Here is a 20,837-nt window from a genome sequence, read left to right as displayed (position 1 = left end):
TGAGTAGTTACTAGATGAAGACACTGAGCTACGTCCTACCTGCTTTATGTCATCAAATGCCTCCCACAATCAACAGGAGGTAGGCTGATCAGAAGGCAGTTAACGAATGATACTGAAGGACAGACCATTGCACACACTGAACTTGTGTAAGATTTTATTTCTTGTCAATGAGAACACATTCTTTAGAAATCCTAAAACTGTAAAATTGAAAAGATGAATGTCAAATATAATAATCCAATAGGATCTAATTGACATATTTTGAGGAGAAGGATTTGTGACCAGATACTGAGGCTTACAACATCAGCACCCCTCACTCACACAGCCCCTTCCACGGCCCTGAGGGACCCCAGAAAGGTGGTGAATGAGCACCTTCATTATTTAAGCCTAGTCACTGCACAAAAACACTTAAATGTCCTGAAACTTTATGGCTCAGATATGAAAGAAATCTGAGAGAGGTTTCCCCACATTTGACACCAACCCTAAAAATTTACATGACGTTACCAGTAACCACTTGTGAAGCAAACAAGCTTTTTTCCCCTAATCCATCAATAACAAAAAACAGGTCCCAACCAACCATGCTAGAGAAATGCATAAATCACCTTGCTATTCTCCTGAGGGAAAATGACAGTTCAAAATCGCCATCCTCTGAAGAAGTGATCAAAGAATACACAGCCCAAAAGAATGTACAAAAAAAGTAATGCCAACAAACACGAAACAGCTGATTACTGATAATACTGTGTTATCTTCTGGATTTTGTGATGTTTGAGATGTCAGTTTTGGGTGTTTTCTTTACGATTTTATTTTTAAGCAACCTCTGCACCTGGTGTGGGGCTCGAACTTACAACTTCAAGATCAAGAGTCACAGGCTCTACCAACTGAGCCAGGCACGCACCCCAGGGATGTCAGCTTTTTAAACACATACTTTTTAAATGTTTTCTTGCATCATTTGAAGTAAATGCTCATTCTTAAACCTGGTTTTATATTTGTAATTTTTCATTTTTTCTTAAAGAGGGCTCCTGAATTGACGAGGCGTCAGGCCACGCAGAGCCTGTATCTGCTCCACGCACGTGCCTACTGGAGGCATGTCACAGCTTTTTGTGGACCATCTCCCTGCAGCTAGTGGCTCTCGGAGGCAGGGGCTGTTACCCCCACTTTACAGGTGAGGGATTGGGGCCTCAAGCAGGTGAAAATGACCTACTAAAGGGCACCCAGCCAGGAAGTGGCAGAAAAATGGCACACTTCACCCAGTCTGATCTGAAGGGCCCCTGGGCAGAGGCCATCCTGTCTTTGCCAGATCTACTACTTCTTGGCCTGCCCGCCCCCACTAAGACAAAAAAGGGCCACCCTTTTGTGACTTAGGTGTGCCTTCCTGGCCTCTGGCTGCAGGAGCTTTCCAGTGCAGCGTGGGAAGAGGGGGTAGACGGAGCCCTCTTTGGGTTCCCCGCAGAGCTGAGGGTTGAATCCTTATCAATGGGCTGCGGTGGGACTCTGTAGTGGGTCACCTTGGGGCCACAACCTCTTGGTCAGTGACCAGATGTTTCCTTTGATGTTATTTATGGTTCAGGAGATGCTGATTAGGCTGCAGCCAGACAGATATGGTGACAGTGGTCCATGTGTCCAAGCCTCAGGGAGGGCGGAAGGCCGACTGCTTTAAGGAGGAACCCAAGGAGAGAGGAGGGAGCGCAGGTCTGCGGGCAGGAAGGGAAGCCCCGAACAGAGTGTGGAAGTACAGCTGTGGTCTCAGCTCACCTTCTTCCCCAACCTGGCTCCTCCTCAAGGTCTCACACCAGCACCGGGTCCCCTGGCCTCTCTCAGTTCAGAACAACTGCACCATCTGCATGATCCTTAGAGTCTGATGAACTCCCTGCTGACTCAGTTTTGGGTCTGAAGACCCCGGTCCCTGCTCCCCAACTACCTGAACCCTCAGCATCAGTCCTCCCTGTGCTCTGGACGGAACCTGCTGGGTTTTGGTACCACTCATTTTATGTCTAAAATAAAAAAAGATAAAACTGGGGCACCTCACCTGGCTGGCTCAGTTGATAGACCATGTGACTCTTGATCTCGGGGTCCTGTGTTCAAGCCCCACGTTGGGCACAGAGATTACTTTCTTTGTTTTAATTAATTAATTAATTAATTAGCTTATTTATTTTGAGAGAGAGAGAGCATGGGGAGGGGAGGGGCGGAAAGAGAGAGGAAGAGAGAGAATCCCAAGGGGGCTTTGTGCTGGCAGTGTGGAGCCTGATGCAGGGCTCGATCCCAGGAACCATGCGATCATGACCTGAGCCAAAATCAAGAGTCCTACGCTTAATGCACTGAGCCACCCAGACACTCCCAAAGAGATTACTTTTTCAAAAAAGATATAACCACATGGCAGTGTGTGCTTTGCCTTCTTGGAGCAGCGAGGAGCCCAGAGAAGCAGCGGAACCCAAGACCTTGGGCTTTGCCACTAAAACAGTGTTACTGGTCAGTATGTGCTCCCCCAGGGTCGCCACTCTACTCCCCCGACCAGCTTCAGGGTATATATATGCAAAGTCAGAAAGAGAGAGGGGAGAGAGAGAGAAAGAGAGAGAGGGAGGAGAGGAGGAAAGGAGGAGAGGAGGGGGGAGGGGGGAGAGGGAGAGAGAGAGACACGCCCACTTCCCAACCACAGGTGGGCCAAATCTAGAGAAGTAAAGTGAGAGGGAGGGAGGGGAGGAGGCGGGCAGAGCACTGGAGGCCCCTCCACCTTCCCCACAGGTGAGGCCTCTCCCAAGACCTCAGCAACAATGGAGGCTAGTTACCCAGGGGGCTGTGACCAGCTGACTTTTCCAATGGCGCTCAACCTTCAAGTCATCCAACCTCCCCTTCCCAAATCCCAAGCTCACCAAACCTGTCCAGGCAGGAATATTTCTCACTGCAAATTAATACTGGGGCCCTCTGATTTGCTACACCTGTCCTGTGAGCTTGGTTAACAGGTGTGCTCCTCTGGGCTAAGGGCAGTTCATGGAGGTGACATGACACAGGGGTCTCCACCTCACCCAGTAGTGCTGTCAGCCAGAATGACCCCCGGAGACACCACTAATTTCAGAGCAAGCTACACAGGGAGAGCAAATGGCAGGTGTTAGAAATCTTGGCTGAAGAAGGAATGGAATGAGGGGCTGTTCAGTCTCTGGGAAGGGATGGAGCCATTAGAAGGGATGCACTTGAACTTCTGACTGCCGTAACATCCATTTAAAAGGTGAGAGGTCGTACTCGCCTCGGCAGCATACATATGAAATTGGGACGACACAGAGATTATCAAGGCCCCTGTGCCAGGAAACTCGCACGAATTCATGAAGCGACCCAGATTTTTATATTAACTAACTGGAATTAAAATAAAAACTAACCAACTAAGTAAATAAATAAATAAAAGAGGGGAGCCAGGCGGCAGGGTGGGTAGGCGCACAGGCTGTTCACGCAGCCTTTGCCAATCCGTGAGGACGTAGGCAAGTCATTTCACCTCTTGATGCCTTACTCTTCTCACCTGCAAAATGGGGGTGTAACACTGCCTACTTCCAAGGGTGGGCCGGGAGGAGGATTAAATAAATTGACAAATGTAAATACCCACAGGTATGCGTACCTCAGGCTAAAAGCCAAACAGGTGTTTACCACTATTATGCAGAAAAGAAAAGAAAGAGAATTAGAACAGGAGTTAAGAGTCAACTTAAAGAATTATTTGCTCATTATTTACATTAACTGCCTAAGACCAGTCTGCTTTCTCCTAACCATAAAGATTAAACCTTTCCTCCATTTCTTTCTCCATAGTTTAAGCTCTCAAGAAGCCACTGAAATTCCTCCACACTTGTGATGAGCACAACAAAACAGACAGAGTTGTGGAATCACTATGTTGTACACTTGAAATTCCTGTAATATTATGTGTCAACTATACTTCAATTTAGAAAAAAATTTTTAAAAAGAAACCATTGAGGGGCACCTGGGTGGCTCAGTTGGTTAGGCGTCCGACTTAGGCTCAGGTCATGATCTCACGGTTCGTGGGTTCGAGCCCCGTGTCTGACTCCGTGCTGACGGCACATTTTAAAACATTAAAAAACATTTTAATTTAAAAAATAAAAGAAAGAAACCATTGAAATTCTTTCCTAGGATTAATTAGGATTTCCTGATATTTTCCACAACTCTTTGAAGACCATGGTAAAACTTTTGTGTTCTTAGTCCTAGATCTCATGCTGTTTCTGTTTAAAAAAAGGGGGGGGGAACATTAGTCCCCCTCAGAACATCTGAACCAAAATAAACTTGCCGACCTTAAGGATCAAGCCCTCAAATTCCAGCACTGTTTGTAGGGCACTACCCTTGGAGTATATGCGTGTCCCTACATTAGGCAGGAGTCTTGGAGGTGAACACTTGGACAGTTAGTTTTTAAAACTTTCTTTCCCCTGGGGTGACCAGGGAGCTCAATGTAATACATCTGTCATAATTAAGACCTTTCTTGGGGATCCACATTCAGATGTGAGAAATGGGACACCCTGTGGATTATAGGTGTAAACTCTGGGCATAATGGAACATTCTGGTTGTGTGGGTAGACGATGCCACTCTACAGCACAGAACACCTCCAAGCTGGCTAGCTCAGGGGGTTAGGCGCTCCAAATGCTGAGAGTCACCCCAATGTGCTCCCCTTAAATCAGCCCCCATGTTCACGGAATGACTGGCTGTCTCCTGCCCATTAGGCAAAGATCTATTGCTTGAAGATCCTCAACATCCCAATGTATCCTAACCAGCCAGCCTCTCCAGCCGAGGACATAATTCACCCATTAGCCTACTCACAATGGCGAGGCCTGATCAGGATTCAAACTGAAAATCTCTTATGCCTCAACTTGACTTTCCAGCCCAACGTGAGGAACCCAGAGAGCAGAACCTTCTATATAGCAAGGGGTCAGTCAGCTACAACCTGCAGCCCAAATCCAGTCCACAGTCTGTTTTCATAAATAAAATTTTATTGGAACGCAGCCACGCCCCTCAGCTTACACACCGCCTGCGGCTGCTTTCCCCCTATAGGGACAGAGTTGGGCGGTTGCAGCAGAAACCACATAGCCTGCAAAGCCTAAAATATTTACTATCTTGCCCTTTGGAGAAAAAAAAAGAGAGGATGACAAAAGCCACCAGAATATTTACAGAAGTTCCTGGCGGCCTATGACTCATGGTTTAAAAGGAACAGTGGCCTAATAAATTAGCAGAAGGAAATGTGGGTTCCAGTCCTGGTTCTACCAACAGACTCAGCTTTGTGAGGTCAGGCAAGGATTTTCACCTCTCCGCCTTCCCTGTCATTCGCAGAATAGGATTAGTCATGGGTGGCAAATGCATGACAAATAATAAGCGAATAGCCCCAACATATGCATTTTGAATACAGGACAAGAAGAATTACTATTTGTTTTCTGAAGGGTAAGAGGTCCTCTCTTGGGTGCAGCGGTATTTTGCAGCTGGGACAGGAAGGGCTCACAGTGAGACAGCAGTAGAGAAGACGATGTTTTCATTGGGTGCTGATGGGTCCCCATGATAGGCGATGCTATAAGCTGGTCTAGCCCCACATGGTGACCCCAATTGCAGACAGTGTGATGAGGGTGATGAGGGTCCTCCCCAGGCTGAATATTCAAGGCATGTTTACTCTGTTTTTAATCCTTTTTTTTTTTTTAAGTTTATTTATTTGAGATAGAGAGTATGAGCAGGGGGGGGGNGTGAGACAGAGGATCTGAAGCGGGCTCCATGCTGTCAGCGCAGAGCCCGATGCAGGGCTCAAACTGAAGAACCGTGAGATCATGACCTGAGCCGAAATCGAGTCAGATGTTTAATCGACTGAGCCACCCAGGCGCCCCTACTCATTTTTTTAAAAAAGGAAAATTGTGAATAGTGCCTGAAAGATAGGGTAGGACTTCAGAAAAAAAGGAAAAGGGAAGGGAGAATTTTCTTTGTTCTTTCCCTGCCTGAGCAGTAAAGCAAATAACTGGATATATTCAGGGGACCTTGGGAGAGACTGGTTCATCTGAGCAAAAGGATGATTCATGGGAATAACTGGTAAGATGGCTGGAAAGATAAAGCTGAAGACAGATTAAGAAAGAAGCTGAGGGCTCTCACTCTCCCTCTGTCTCAAAATAAGTAAACTTAAAAAGAAAATCCTGAGTTTGAAACCCCCAAGTTTGTATTTTATCCTAGACAATTGGGAGCCACTGAATGTTCTAGGGAATATAGGAGATGATATCATGAAGGCACTATTTTAGAAACCTGAATCTGGCCATGATATATAAGATGAATCAGAAGAATCTGAACTACCGAGGAACTGAAATTGAAACACAGGAAACAGTATGTATCATATTGATGGAAACACTGTTTTGATGGGGAAAGGAAACAATTCTTTATCCTCATTTTAACTTAAAGTTTCCAATCTGTGTGTCCCTGATATCTCCTATATGTCTCACAATTGTTTTTCATACCTACTAAATAAACAAAGCTTGAACAAGCGAGGAAAATACTTCAAGAAAAACAGTTCAACAACAAAGGTCAGATCTTGGTATAAGGCATCATCTTTTGTGAGATGTAGGTATATACGGTGTAATAGTTGGTTTTAATTTCAAATCCCAAGCAGAGGGAAAGGTTTTTATTTTTTTTTTAATATTTTTATTTATTTCTAGGAGAGAGAGAGAGAGAGACAGCGTGAGCAGGGGAGGGTCAGAGAGAGAGAGAGATACAGACTCTGAAATAGGCTCCAGGCTCTGAGCTGGCAGTCAGCACAGAGCCCGACGTGGGGCTTGAACCCACGAACCGTGAGATCATGACCTAAGCGAAAGTCGGACGCTTAACCGACTAAGCCACCCAGGCGCCCCAAGGAAAGGCTTTTACAGTTAGCACAAGGAAGGTTGTATTTTCTGCGTGTGAGAGAGAGGGTGTGGGGGGCGCCTGGGTGGCTCAGTCGGTTAAGCCGTCCGACTTCGGCTCAGGTCATGATCTCACGGTTCGTGGGTTCGAGCCCTGCACTGATTGGGCTCTGTGCTGACAGCTCAGAGCCTGGAGCCTGTTTCAGATTCTGTGTCTCCCTCTCTCTCTGACCCTCCCCTGCTCACGCTGCCTCTCTCCTTCTCTGAAATAAATAAAACATTAAAAAATTTAAGAGAGAGAGAAAAAAACAAAGAGAGAGAGAAACCCCAATTTCCTCATTTATAACCCCCCAGAAAGGGCAGCTAAGAGTAGCCTTCTCTGCATCTGGTTTCACTAGAAATAAGATTGTTCCCACTCTAAGTCTCTGCGGTCCTCAGACTTGTCAGCATTCCGCCCTGGATGGGTCGCTCCTCCCCTCACACACTGCCCTGGCTTTAGACACCTGTGTGCTCCGTGACGGTGCAGCTGGGGTGGGAGACAGAACTGAGTGGGGCCTGAATTCCAGCCTTCTCTCCCTGCGTGACCTGAGGTTACCTACTTTCTGAGCTGAAGGTTCCCACCTGTAAACTAGGGGTGATGAGGGGGCTCCTGGGTGGCTCAGTCCATCAAGCACCTGGCTTGATTTCAGCTCAGGTCATGATCCCAGGGCCCTGGGACCGAGCCCCCACACTGGGCTCCGCACTGAGCATGCAGCCTGCTTAGGATTCATTCTCTCTCTCTCTCCCCCTCTCTGTCTTCTCCACCCCCCCACCTCTCTCCCTCACTTCTCTCTCCCTCTCAAATATTAATTAACTAATTAAAAGTAAAAACAAGAGGGGTGATGAGTACTCCCTCCAGGAGCCTCAACTACGAAAACACCTGCAGAATGATTTGAACACCACAACCGGCACCAGATAAGGCTCAATCAACGGAGCTGCCATCATTTGCTTTTTGAGGTGCAGCGACATTTGGCCAAGATAATCCAAGTCAATCACAGATTATTTTTATTTGCTAGGTAAGAGGCACTTCCTTAACTTGGTTACCATATGCCTAATACACAAACCCCCTCCCCCCTTTGAGTGCATCACCAGATCCGTAAGGACCAGAGCCCCGGAGACTGAAGGTGAGAGAAGGGGGTGTCAGCAGCCTGGCTCTCATCCTGCCCCCTGGGAAAGCTCCCGGCCAGCCAGCCCAGTGGCCACTCCCCAGTGTCCTCAGAAGAAACAAGAGCTTGAGATATGTCCCCCTGAGTGGGAGGCCTCAGAGGCCTCTCCTCCCGAGCAGTTCAGGATGGTTCTCTGACTCCCTCCAGAGCTAGAACCCAGGTCTGCTCACTTCTTTGTCTCTGTCCTCAAAGTTGCATTAAAAAAAATTATAAAAATGATAATGGTTACTGTGGAAAACTAGGAAACTAGAGGACGGTTAAAAGGGAAAAAGAAATGCATGGCTATAACTCCATTGCCCAAAGCTTCTCTCTACACCTCTGTTAATTCAGACTGTCTTCCAGGTTTTTCTATTCATACAACGAAAGTGAGATCACGCTGTAAATATACTAGGCACCCTGCATTTTCCCCTTTTTCCACTTCACAGTGTATGAAGTCTGTTTCTACGATAAAATTTTGAGCTCCCGGTGGGCTGAAACCCTATAGGCCTTGACGTTGCCTCTTCTGTGTGCCTGGGACATAGTAGGTGCTTAATAAACAATGTGGAAAGAATGGATGCCTGCATGGCCTTATGCAGAATAACCAATGACTTGGCCACATTCTGTTGGAAACACACATCATCTCCAGTCTCCTGCTGCTGTGCTATGCACAACGTCAGATGCGTCGCCTCATTCATACGTGGTGTCTGTAGCTCTACGTCCCTACAGCAAATTCCTAAAAGTGTAATCGCTGGGTCAGAGTACTCATATTGTAAGGCTTTGGATCCCTACTGCCAAATGCTCTCCTAACTTAATGTTCTCCACCGGTGACCTAGGAGACGGAAAGCATGAGGTTCCTCCATGCAGTAAGTACATGAGTTAAGGGGAAATTGTAGAATCCCTCAGTAGGTGTCTTGAAGCTCATTTGATATCTAGCAACCCTACACAGTCTAGAGTATCTTCTTGATCTTGATCAGTCTCCTGACATCGTCTCTGTTGAAAAGTACCATGTGGTACCGAATATTGGAGAACTCTCAACTAACTCCCTACCATCTCTATCTTCCAAAGGAGGAAACAGCCCCCATCTCCCAGGACGCAGCATAAAACCCAATCTTTCCACATAAACAGTGACCCACACTAAATCTGTGTCTCTGGCACCAAGTCTGTTTTGCTTGACTTGTCTATAAATATCTGCAGTTGAAAGTCCGTAGCAGTTTCCAAATGTCTTTTTCTTTCATACATGAATGCATTAAAGATATACTGTTAGCCCCCAAAACAACACCTTTTTCCTATTTGTTTCTTAGAAAAAGTTTTGCTTTTCCTAATATAAATCAGCAAAATAGGGGCACCCGGGTGGCTCAGTCAGTTAAGCATCTGACTTCAGCTCAGGTCATGATCTCACCGCTCATGAGTTCAAGCCCCACGTCAGGCTCTGTGCTGACACCTCAGAGCCTGGAGCCTGCTTCAGATCCTGTGTCTTCTTCTCTCTCTGCCCCTCCCCTGCTCATGCTTGGTCTATCTCTCTCTCAAAAATAAACATTAAAAATTTTTTTTAAAATAAATCAGCAAAATATATCCCAAATGAGTATGTCTATCAGAGTATTTTATTTGATTATTACTCCCTTCCTCCCCCTGCCTCCATAGGTCAAGGAAGTCATTTGTGAAAATGAAAACAGCTGTGTAGATCCCGACCCAGGGAGCCCCAAGTTCCCACCCTACGTGGCCAGCGTCCACTTGGGATCTAGCAGAAGCGAGCATCAACCTCCTTGGGGCCCTACGTGCTCTATCCCAAGACTCATAAGAAACTCTGGATTCGAATCCCACCTCTGTCCCAGAATGACAGTGTCAACATAACCTTCCGTGTCTTTGTTTTTCCATCTTCAAAATGGGTTTTTTCCCCTGCAGTGTTCTGTTTCACAAGCACATTACAAAGAGCTGAAGCATAAAAATCATTCATGTGTTCTGAGAGGCAAAGCACCTCTCCAAATTCAGTGTATTCCTCCATCATAACATCTGTTTTCTTTTTTTTTTTTTAATGTTTTATTTATTTCTAGGAGAGAGAGAGAGACAGCGTGAGCATGGGAGGGTCAGAGAGAGAGGGAGACACAGAATCTGAAGCAGGCTCCAGGCTCTGAGCTGGTAGTCAGCACAGAGCCCGACGCAGGGCTCGAACCCACAAACCGCGAGATCATGGCCCAAGCAAAAGTCGGCCGCTTAACCGACTAAGCCACCCAGGCGCCCCCATAACATCTGTTTTCTTAACAATCGGACGCAGCACTTCTATCCACATCTTCCCCACACTCTGGTTGCTAACAGCAATGTTATCGGCGTATCTCCTAACCTTTTGAATCATCTGTGATTTTAAAAAATCCATGTGGCCCTTCACCATCAATTAATACTAAGCTGCTCTTCGCCTTATGTCCTTTTTTTATAAATACACACACACACACACACACACACACACACACACACACACACGTTAGTCCAGATACTTTTCTTGGACTCAAAATAAACCACAGCCCTCCCGGACTCAACAGATAAAAATCTCAAAGCTCATGTTCACATTTATCCATGAAAGAAATGTAATAGTTCAACATGTCACACAGCAAGTCAATCAGAGGACGTAGAAATAAACACAGAAGTTTTGAAGTCCATGCTGCCAGTTTCCTTGTGATATGAACAAGACAGAATTTATTTGAGAAGAAAATGCCAAGGTGACATTTGGAATTACCATGTTTGGGGGTGGGGGTGGGAAGCCGACTTATAGGACCTTTGTATTCTCTTTTGGAGCCGAGGCTTTGCCAGATCTACAGCCCCATATGCATATGAGGTCCAGCCAATTCACCGCGGGGACCTGATAGCCCTGCCCATGCACTTCTGCCTCCCTCGGCAACTTAAAGGGAGTCTGCCATCGGGAGGCCTCTTGCGGAGATGGGCTCATGGGGAGAACCAGAGAGCCAGCCCTCCGAAGAAATCCAGTTGGCCTAAAAAGTCAGATTTCTTGAGTTAAGAGGAATGGACTATGGGGGAAGGGGCTGGAAGTGGGGGTCCAGCATGAGAACCGAGCAGAGGACTAACATGAGGGCACCCCCGGCACTAGAGGCACACTCTGTCCCCTTATTCCTAAGTCCTGACAGTGCCAGGATGTGCTTGCTGCAGGGGAGGAGGGGCAGGGTCACGGGGCTCCATCTACTCCATTTTCTGCCCTGTATGGTCAATTGCGTGACCCAAGCTGGGCAGAGGAGCCCCCCTGCAGCTCGCGACACCCCCCACTGCTGCACCCGCGGAGCCAGGGGATGGCAGGTGAGGCGTGATCACCCCCACCCAGGGGAGCCCCCGAACGGACCCAGCTCTAGCACTTTTCATGGTGTCTTCACATTCTCCCAACCGCCACAGACCTGCCTCTGGACCAGGACTTGAGGAGATGTGTTCTGGATGATGCAGTATTTTACTGAGCTCCTGGTGTCACAGCTTCATGGAGGAGAAGGCCAGGCCAAGAGCGTTGTGAGTGACTATGCCTTTAGCATGTGCTCACAGAGGTGCAGATCTGTAAAGGTCTCCTGTGACCCACAGCTGCCATCGACACCTTCTCTCCCAGCTGCCTTCGAGCCCGTGGCCCCACGGGCAGGATTCTCTTCTCCCATTCATTCCCTTTCCTCCTCCTCCTTCTCCCTGGTTAACACCCAGCGCTGCAGCCTCATCAACTCCCTGGAGCCAAATCCAATCCACCGTAAGTCGGCCTTAAGGCTCCAACCCCTTGAATGAACCCTGGAACCACTCTGGACTTCAGTGTCTTTTTCTGACAGAGAAGGGCAGGAACGACTCCTCTCCAAAGTTCTTTTCAGCCAAGAAAATGAATCTTCTATATTTTATCTTCTTAAACCTTTGTGCCCTGTGGTTTGATAGGAATAACTTTCCAGGCTTGCCTGTTAAAGGAATCTGGAACATTCAGCATGCCAGAAAAGTCCCCCAGGTCTAGCCTTTCCTTCCTTGGTATCTATGGGACATTGCATGCCCTAGAGGCAACACGAGTTTAAAGAGGGAAGTCTCAGCTTTCCAATTGGCACCCGGGTGCTCTGGATGAATCCTACAGCCTTTTTCAGAGGGAAGAGCCCAGGATTTTGCAAATAGAAGCTGATGAGCAAAGGCCAAGGCAGCTGGAGAGAAAAGCCACTGTCGACTAAATACCCCAAAACAGATACAAACTTACAAACGGTAGCTCGCCGGTTGACGCCACTGCCGGGACGCTGAGGTCACCCCCAGTAGTGCAGGGTGAGTCAGCCGGTTCTCTCCCACCAACCCAACCCTGCGAAGCATCCCATGGCTGGCAACCAGATGCTGTCAGGTAAGGCAAAGACCATCTGGTAACACGAGGTTCTGAATATCCTGCCTGGTTGTCAGGAAGCAGGATTCCTCAAATCAGGACCCTAACCCTAAAAATGAGCACGTGCGTCCTGCCCCTCGGCTGACAGTTCTGGAAACGGAGCTTCTGGGCCATGTGATACTGTAACAAGGCCCTCCCCGAGCTGGCCTCTGGATTGATACGTTTTCAGTTCACCGGGTTATCTGTCGTAACGTGTCAGCATACAGATGTCAACCTGAGAACAGGCCAGGGTGTACGGGATGCTGCCGTGTCTTTGTGTGCGTTCTGGAAAATTACTGTAGCTTGAGGGTGACAGTCCCACAGGTAAAGTCTTCATCACCACCGCCTGCCTGTCTTAACACTTCAGATTCACCATTTCATTTCTGAGTGGATTTGCTTGCTACTCATTTGAAAAATTTGTGAAGGCTTGTGTGTGTGTGTGTGTGTGTGTGTGTGTTGTATGGTTTAAATCAAAAGCTTCTAAAAAACACAAAATCTATTTTTGGAAGTCATCACTCAGGTATGGGTGGTTGGGGACTACTGAGTTTCTGAAATCATTTGGATTCCAGAGGACACTATCACTCCACCTCTCACCTTGTCCACCTGTCTCACTACACTGAATCCACTTGACACAAAAGAGAGGATTGTTCTGAGGGAGTGATTTCAGAGAGTAAGAAGGAGCCACACCTTAAAAGCCCCTACCTGAAGCTCGTGACTTACCCACTATTGCCTAGTACCTAAAATCAGGTGCCCTACATTCATACTAGTGGGTAAATGACTAACCCCAAGCTCATTCCCTGGAACAGGCTGGAGAGAAGCAGGGATCCATGTGTCCCCCCCTAAGAGGTATAAAGGTGTGTCATCGGGGTGTGTCCTAAGGGGTAGTGAGGAAGAAAGGCAAAAGGAACAGACTGAGGGCACCCAGAACAGAGAGGCCGTTGTTTTTTTTCTAGAGATGACCTTGCCCCTTCTTAATTTGGCTATAAAAAGAGGGGCGTCCCATAACAGTGACCTTCCAAGGAAGGATAATTCATCCACTCTTGGCTTCACTGGTGCCTAAGCGGAGCCACTGGGGAGAGGCTCCTCGGCCAAACCCATCTCTATCCCCCGGCATTCCTGGGGGAGAGCGGAACGAGCACAGCTGAGACCATCAGTGCCATCACGGAAGCAGCACTAATACGGACACAGGGGGTGCCGGCTCATTGTCCCCAGCCAGGTGTCCAGGCTGGCGAGGCCATCTGGGTTAGGAAATGTGTGCTCTAAAGCCTGCTGGGGGAAGCCCATTCTGATGGAGAGCTTAGCTTAAAAATCAGCCAACTTCACGAAGCCTCTTCAGCCCTGGCCCCCATCAAGGTGTGGGGCCTTGGAAAGGGACTATTTCCCCTCATGAATAGCCCTGAGAACACCAGTGCATCCACATTCAACAGCCTGAGGGCCAGGGGCCAGCGAGAAAACCAGCTCCAACAGGAAACACAGGGAAAAAGATTGGGAAGAAACTAGATTTTAGTTTCAGGTTTCCAAAAACCTAAAGATATAAAGAAAAATGAAACCCTTTTAAGAAATGCCTATCTAAAATGGAACCACTATACCTTTAAATTCTTTGTACCTTGATGACAGAGGTAACAAACATGAAAGATGAATGTAAATTGTTCCAAATGATAACACGGTCTCTTTGAAAAGAATTAGCTCCAAAACATAAAAGATCAGTGAAAACCCACTGTGGGTGAAGGTGTAAAGAAATAGACATTCTCGTTCAGTGCTGATGGGAGTGTTCGTGAGTCCTGTCAATTTTGGAGGGATATTTAGCAATATATTTTAAAGCCCAGGGGCGCCTGGGTGGCTCAATTGGTTAAGCATCTGACTTCGGCTCAGGTCATAATCTCGCAGCTCATGAGTTCGAGCCCCACGTCGGGCTCTGTGCTGACAGTTCAGAGCCTGCAGCCTGCTTCGGACTCTGTGTCTCACTCTCTCTCTGCCCTTCCCCCGTGTGTGCTCTGTCTGTCTTTCTCTCAAAAATAAATAAACACTAAAAAAAATTAAAAACGTATAAAGCTCAAATGCACATTGGCTTTGACTCCATAAATCTCATTGCAGGGATGCGTTGTGTAGAAATGCACAATTGTGCAAAAATATGCATGTACAAGAATTATTTTGGCATCGATGGGGCGCCTGGGTGGCTTAGTCGGTTAAGCGTCCGACTTTCGTTTGGGTCATGATCTCACGGTTTGTGGGTTCGAGCCCCGCGTCGGGCTCTGTGCTGACTGCCAGTTCAGAGCCTGGAGCCTGTTTCAGTCTGTGACTCCCTCTCTCTCTGACCCTCCCCTGCTCACGCTGTCTCTCTCTCTCTCTCTCCTAAAAATAAAAAATAAAAAATAAAAATAAAAAAAAATGAATTATTTTGGCATCGCTGACAATAGAAGAAAACTAGAAAGAACTCCATGCCCATCAGAAAGAATCAATTGGTCAATCCTAGTTCATTTGTATAAGGGAAACTTGCAGGGTTTTTTTAATAGGTTCCATGCCCAACATGGGGCTTGAACCCCTCACAACCCCAAGATCAAGAGTCACAACTCCACCAACTGAGCCAGCTAGGTGCCCTGAAACTTCCAGCTTTTAAAGGAAAAATGTAAACTGGAGTGCTTATGAGAACAGATGCTCAGAGAGAACAGCATAGTGCAAATTAAAAAGCAAGCCTACTTTTTGTAAGGTATGTTAATATATGCACAAAAAATATTTGATCGGTGGTCATTAGGGACTTTAAACTTTCCATGATAACCATTTCTAAATGTTAGGATTTCGTGTTTTTATTATTTTTTAAAAAAATTTTTAATGTTTATTTTTGAGAGGGAGAGACAGAGCGGGAGCAGAGGAGGGGCAGAGAGAGAGAGGGGGACACAGAATCCGAAGCAGGCTCCAGGCTCTGTTCTTTCAGCACAAAGCCCAATGCTGGGCTTGAACTCACGGACTGTGAGATCATGACCTGAGCTGAAGTCAGACGCTTAACCGACTAAGCCACCCAGGTGCCCCATGTTTTTATTTTTTAACATTAAACAATAATTTGCAATCAGAGTTGAAAAAGTGAATTCCTCCACCTCCACATTTAATTATCTACAACATGGTCTTTCCCCTTACCCTGGAGTGGCATTAAGAACTGTGTTTCTTCGAGGTTCTAGAGAATGGCGGCGATTGGCTATGTCTTTCAGCTCTGCAACTCCATGATAAATGGTTCAAACTTAAAACTCTTCAAACACCTTCACACTAAAGCTACTTTGTGCTTGAGAAGTAGCCAGTGTGATAGATAGAATGCAGGGCTGTGAGTTGGGAGTATCCACTTGCACAAATTTTCTTCTCATGCTCCAGTTTTGTCATCAGTAAGATTAACGGTTTGGAGTGCCTGGGTGATTCAGTGGGTTAAGCATCTGAGTTTGGCTCAGGTCATGATCTCACAGTTCATGAGTTCCAGCCCTGCGTCAGGCTCTGTGCTGACAGCTCCGAACCTGGAGCCTGCTTTGGATTCTGCGTCTCCCTCTCTCTCTGCCCCTCCCCCACTCGTGCTTGCTCTTGCTCTCTAACGCGCGCTCTCTCTCTCTCAAAAATAAATAAACATTAAAAATATTTTAAAAAGAGAGATACTCAATGGACACTTGCCAAAATACGAGACAGAGACAGGGCCTGAATTCAGGCCACCGTAGGAAAAGGAACAATTGAGAAAAGTCTTAACTGGTATCATCTGGAGTTAGCGTAGAGTCAGCCAAGGGAAGAGAGCAAAAAGGTTTTATTGCAGTAGGAACAAAAAGCACATTTTTGAGGTTCTCCACTGGAGAACTGAATGTTTGGAAATATGTAGGAATAGTTTGGGCTGTCACAATAATGGGGAGAAGGCGGAAGCGACCAGCATTTAGTGGGTGGGGCAGAGGGTCTAAACCTGCCACAGGGATGAGAACAGCAGCACATTAGTCCCTTCCACGCAGCCCACAGAGTAACACTGAGGACCGCTGGTCCACTACCCATCAGCTTTCTTACCTGCCCAAAGGCCTGGGGCCAGGGGCCAGGGGTGGGGAGTGAGGGGCGAAGGAAAGCAAGGCGTCAAGACTCCAAGACGCCAAGCCTGACAGCCCACCCTCTGCAGGCTGTTCTGCCCCCCAGAGTGGCCATCCTGGATCTTCTACTATAATTGTACTTTCCCTTCAACACACACTCATAAATAATTAAACCTCCTTGGAGGATCCATCTCTATAGTTACACGCCTGATTAAATCCTAACTATAAAAGAGGATTTGGGCCCAGTAGTTTCATAGGCCTTCATATTATGTCTTGGATCCCGTTTTCCCTCTTGCCTAGTTTAAGTGGGGTCCCAGGCTCTGGAAGGCCACCACCGTCTGGTGTAAGCTCCAAGAAACAAAGACCTCACGGATCATATTCCCCACGGCATTCCTAGCCCCAAGAACAATGGCTGGCGTGTAGTAGGTGCTCAGTATAAATAAACAAACAAACAAACAAACAAACAAATAAATAAAGGAACGAGGTAGTGGAAAGGCACGATTTTAGGAGGCAGTCAGGACGGGGTTAGCTATTTATAAGCTGTATGGCCCTTGGCAAGTCACTTAGCCTTCATGAACCTCTTCTTCTGGGGAGCAGAACAGCACCACTTTCCAGGGCTCTGGGGAAGACGGGAGTAATCTATGGAAGATATCCAGCATGTCTGGATCAGAGCAGCTTCTCAGAAAATGGGAACTAATTGTACACTATTATTAATAACACCATTATGGGGCAACTGAGTGGCTCAGTCGGTTAAATATCCAACTCTCCTGATTTTGGCTTAGGTCATGATTTCACGGTTCATGGGATCAAGCCCCACGTTGGGCTCTGCACTGACAGTGTGGAGCCTACTTGGGATTCTCTCTTTCTCCCTTGCTCTCTGCCCTTCCCCTGTTCTCTCTTTCTCAAAATAAATAAACTTTTAAAAAAAAACTTAAAAAAATAACACCATTATTAATAATTCCAACTCACCATAGCTCACATCTGTTACGATCATAATTATAAAAGTTATACAATTCAGTTCAACTTGCCCTTTAGGAGCTACTAGTTAATAGCCAACTCAGTCGGTGAAGCGTCCGACTTTGGCTCAGGTCATGATCTCACGGCCCGTGAGCTCAGAGCCTGGAGCCTGCTTCAGATTCTGTGTCTCCTTCTCTCTCTGCCCTTTCCCTGCTCATACTCCATCTCTCTCTCTCTCAAAAATAAATAAACATTAAAAATTTTTAAAGAAATGAAAGACTGATGTTTCATCACACTTGTCTGACCCAACAAACTGAGTACAAACTAAGGTGAGTAAAGATCATGGCATTCTTGAAACCGAGGCCTGGAATTTGTATTACTAGAAACCTCTATTATGGTTACCTTTTCTTTCAGTTGGGTCACACCCCAGCTGAAAAGTACAGGCATTTAACTGTGGCCAGGTAATCCAGAGAAGGTCTGAGACATTTATCTGGCAGCACACATACCGTGATGGCCCCTCAGGTGTAAGAATTTACCTAATTTTTTAGGCATAAAAATTAACAAGCCCACGTGAGCTCCACAGAGGCCAGAGCTCATGTGTCATGTTCACTGCCAGATCGTGAGGATCCCCGGTGTGCACCAGACAATAAGTGCTCAATAAATGCTGGTTGAATAAAAGATTACATGAACACAAAAATGAATGAAGTCACAGAATAATTGAAAGGGGGGTGCAGCTATTGCAGAGTCTCGATCAGAACTGAAGTCTTCTGAAGCCCCATTCTGTAAGCTTGGCGACTTGGGCAGACAGTGTTTAGAAGAGGTGGGAGGTGCAGATATAGAGAACTTTGGAGGGGTGGGAGATCTGGGGAATGAGGAGCGGACGCAGGTGAGTTTATAGGGGGATGTGAAGCTCAATCAGGACATCTTGCCGTCTTGTGGGCACAAAGGCTACTCTCGCTGTCAGAGTGACCAGGATACCTGGAGGCAGACATGGAACCTTGAAACATCAGATCAGACAGCTCTCGCCCCTAGAGAAGCCCCTGCTTCCACAACCCGGGCTCTCGAGGCTTTTCCCCTTTCAGAAACACCCACTGTTTTCTAGATCTCTTGCCGTCTGCAGCTCTTCCCTTTGCCTTCACCTAGGCTGGCTCTCTGGGCCTAGAAGGCTCAGCTTACCTGTCCCTGCTTTAGAAACGTGCAAGGTACATTTGTGGAGACGGCCGCTTGGGCTCTCTACTGAGGGGCTCCCTTTCCTCCTGGGATAAGCACATTGTTCTCTCCCAAAACTCAGCATGGGGGTCCACCATGGACATGAACTGCCTCTTTGATGCACTTTTAACGAGTGTTTTACAATGCGCTTCTCAGAAAATTGCCCCGTTCCTTCTGTACTCAGCAGGGAGGTACAACGTGAACTGAGAGCTTGGCTATTATGCTCGTGAATAATTTGAGTTTCAAGTGCAGCCTTGGCACGCCTGGAAACAAATAATTACCAAAAAGTTATCCAGCTGCCCTCCCAATCTGCCGGCTACTTTGTCTGGGGCGTGGAGTTCCCTCGGCTTGCTGTGAGCCTCGGTGAACAGAACCATCAAGATACCTCTAGGTCCCAGGCAACAACGGCGGCCCAAAATTTTGGCTGACCTGGCCCTGGAGAAGATAAAGCCCTTAAATAGAGATTAGCCATGCTCATTCCAGCCCCGCTCACAGCCAAGAGTCAAAGTCGGTATTTGCTGAGTGGAAAAGGACAAAAGGAAACAAATTTCGTTTGCAAGCTCTCCAAACAGGCTAGAAAAAGTAGTTCCCTACTGCTCACCCAGTCCGCCTCCTGTCACAGGAAGGCTACGCTAATATGGCCCAACTTTGAGGAAATCGTAATATTTCGATCTGTGATTCACAAACTCTCAGTTGATCCTCTGAATAGGGCGTTCAGAAAAGAGTTGTGCAGGATGTGTCCTTCAAAAAAGCAAGAGGGCCATTTTAAATGACTTTACGGTGACAGAGTGACACTGTTGCTACTTTAGATCAATAAAAGCTTGGGAGACCTGAGAAGGGGAACTCCTAAAAAGTTGCACTATTCCTTGACAACCTACTGAGAGCTGGGTCCAAACAACACTCCCTCCCTTTTTTTAATGTTTATTTATTTTTTCAGAGGGAGAGACAGAGAGAGGGACAGAGTGCGAGCTACGGAGGAGCAGAGAAAAAGAGGACACAGAATGTGAAGCAGGCTCCAGGCTCTGAGCTGTCAGCACAGAGCCCGACGCGGGGCTCGAACCCACGAACCACGAGATCATGACCTGAGCTGAAGTCGGACGCTTATGGACGGAGCCACCCAGGCACCACCCCCCCCTCCAAAACACCCTTTTAATCAGAGTGAATTTAAATCTGCACTGAAACTATTAGTTTTTAGTGCACAATGGCAGCGCATTTATTTTGGAAGAAACCTAAGGATCATCTAGGTCGCAACTGTTCCTTTACAGGCAGAAAGTGAGGTCCAACGAGATTAAGAGACTTGCTCTAGGACATGGTGGGGGGAGGTTCAGGCAGCTCCAAGATGGGACTCTGGCCACCTGGTCCTGCTCTCCCTCCTCATCCCTCTGGTGCCTGCTACGCGCTCCATAGGCCACACCGTGCCGCTCAGGCAGCTGCACAGAGCGAGCGCTTTTGCTAATGGAGTCACGTCTCACTCCCGCACACGCGAGGGCTACAGGCAGCCAGGTGCCTGCCCGTTCTCTCCATCAGCCGCAGCTCTGTCGTTTCTCCTGTCTGCTGGATTTAGAAGGCACTGGATTTCATCACACGCTTCGCAAAACCCAGAACCTTTGCGAGGAAGGTAGCTGCCTGTATCTCAGAGTCCCCACCGAGGACCACATCCCCCGACCCGAGCCCCAGGCCGGGCCACCCGCTCAAAGGGGACCGTGTGCTGAGCAAGCGAGGGGCACGTGTGCACGGGAGGACATCAGGCTCAGGACTGTCAGCCCCACAGCGGGAGGGGGCAATACTAAAAACCCTCCCAGGCAGCTGCCAAGGAACACAGAGGTGACCGTGGCAGCCCAGAGATGGCTGGAATTCTCCTGAGAGCCCACAGCACACATATCCGGAATCCATCATTCCCTTTCCTTCTTTCCTTCCTCTAGAAAGCCAGACTGCTTCTAGTCGGGGAGATGGGGGCGGGGCCTCGTTCTCTTGCATTTTGTTCTAAAAGACAAGGACATCCTAGTTACACCTTTCCAGAGTGTTCCGGCGGAGCTGTGCAGGCTGAGCGTAACAGGGCTGCAGCCCCAACACGACACGCTCAAAAGGTCAGAGCCAAATATTAAGTGCCCTGGTTAAATCCGAACATCCCTTCTTCGGTGGGCGGGTGCGGTGTAATCCGTGTGGGTCCAGCCATCCACAGGCAGCTCTCTCCCTCTTTAGGAAACTTAAAGGAAGCATCTAAATAGCATCCGACACCTAGTTTCTT

The sequence above is a fragment of the Crocuta crocuta genome, unplaced genomic scaffold, assembly GCF_008692635.1.
Source record: "Crocuta crocuta isolate KB4526 unplaced genomic scaffold, BGI_CrCroc_1.0 scaffold299, whole genome shotgun sequence".
NCBI lineage: Eukaryota > Metazoa > Chordata > Mammalia > Carnivora > Hyaenidae > Crocuta > Crocuta crocuta.
This window is presented reverse-complemented; position numbering follows the sequence as displayed.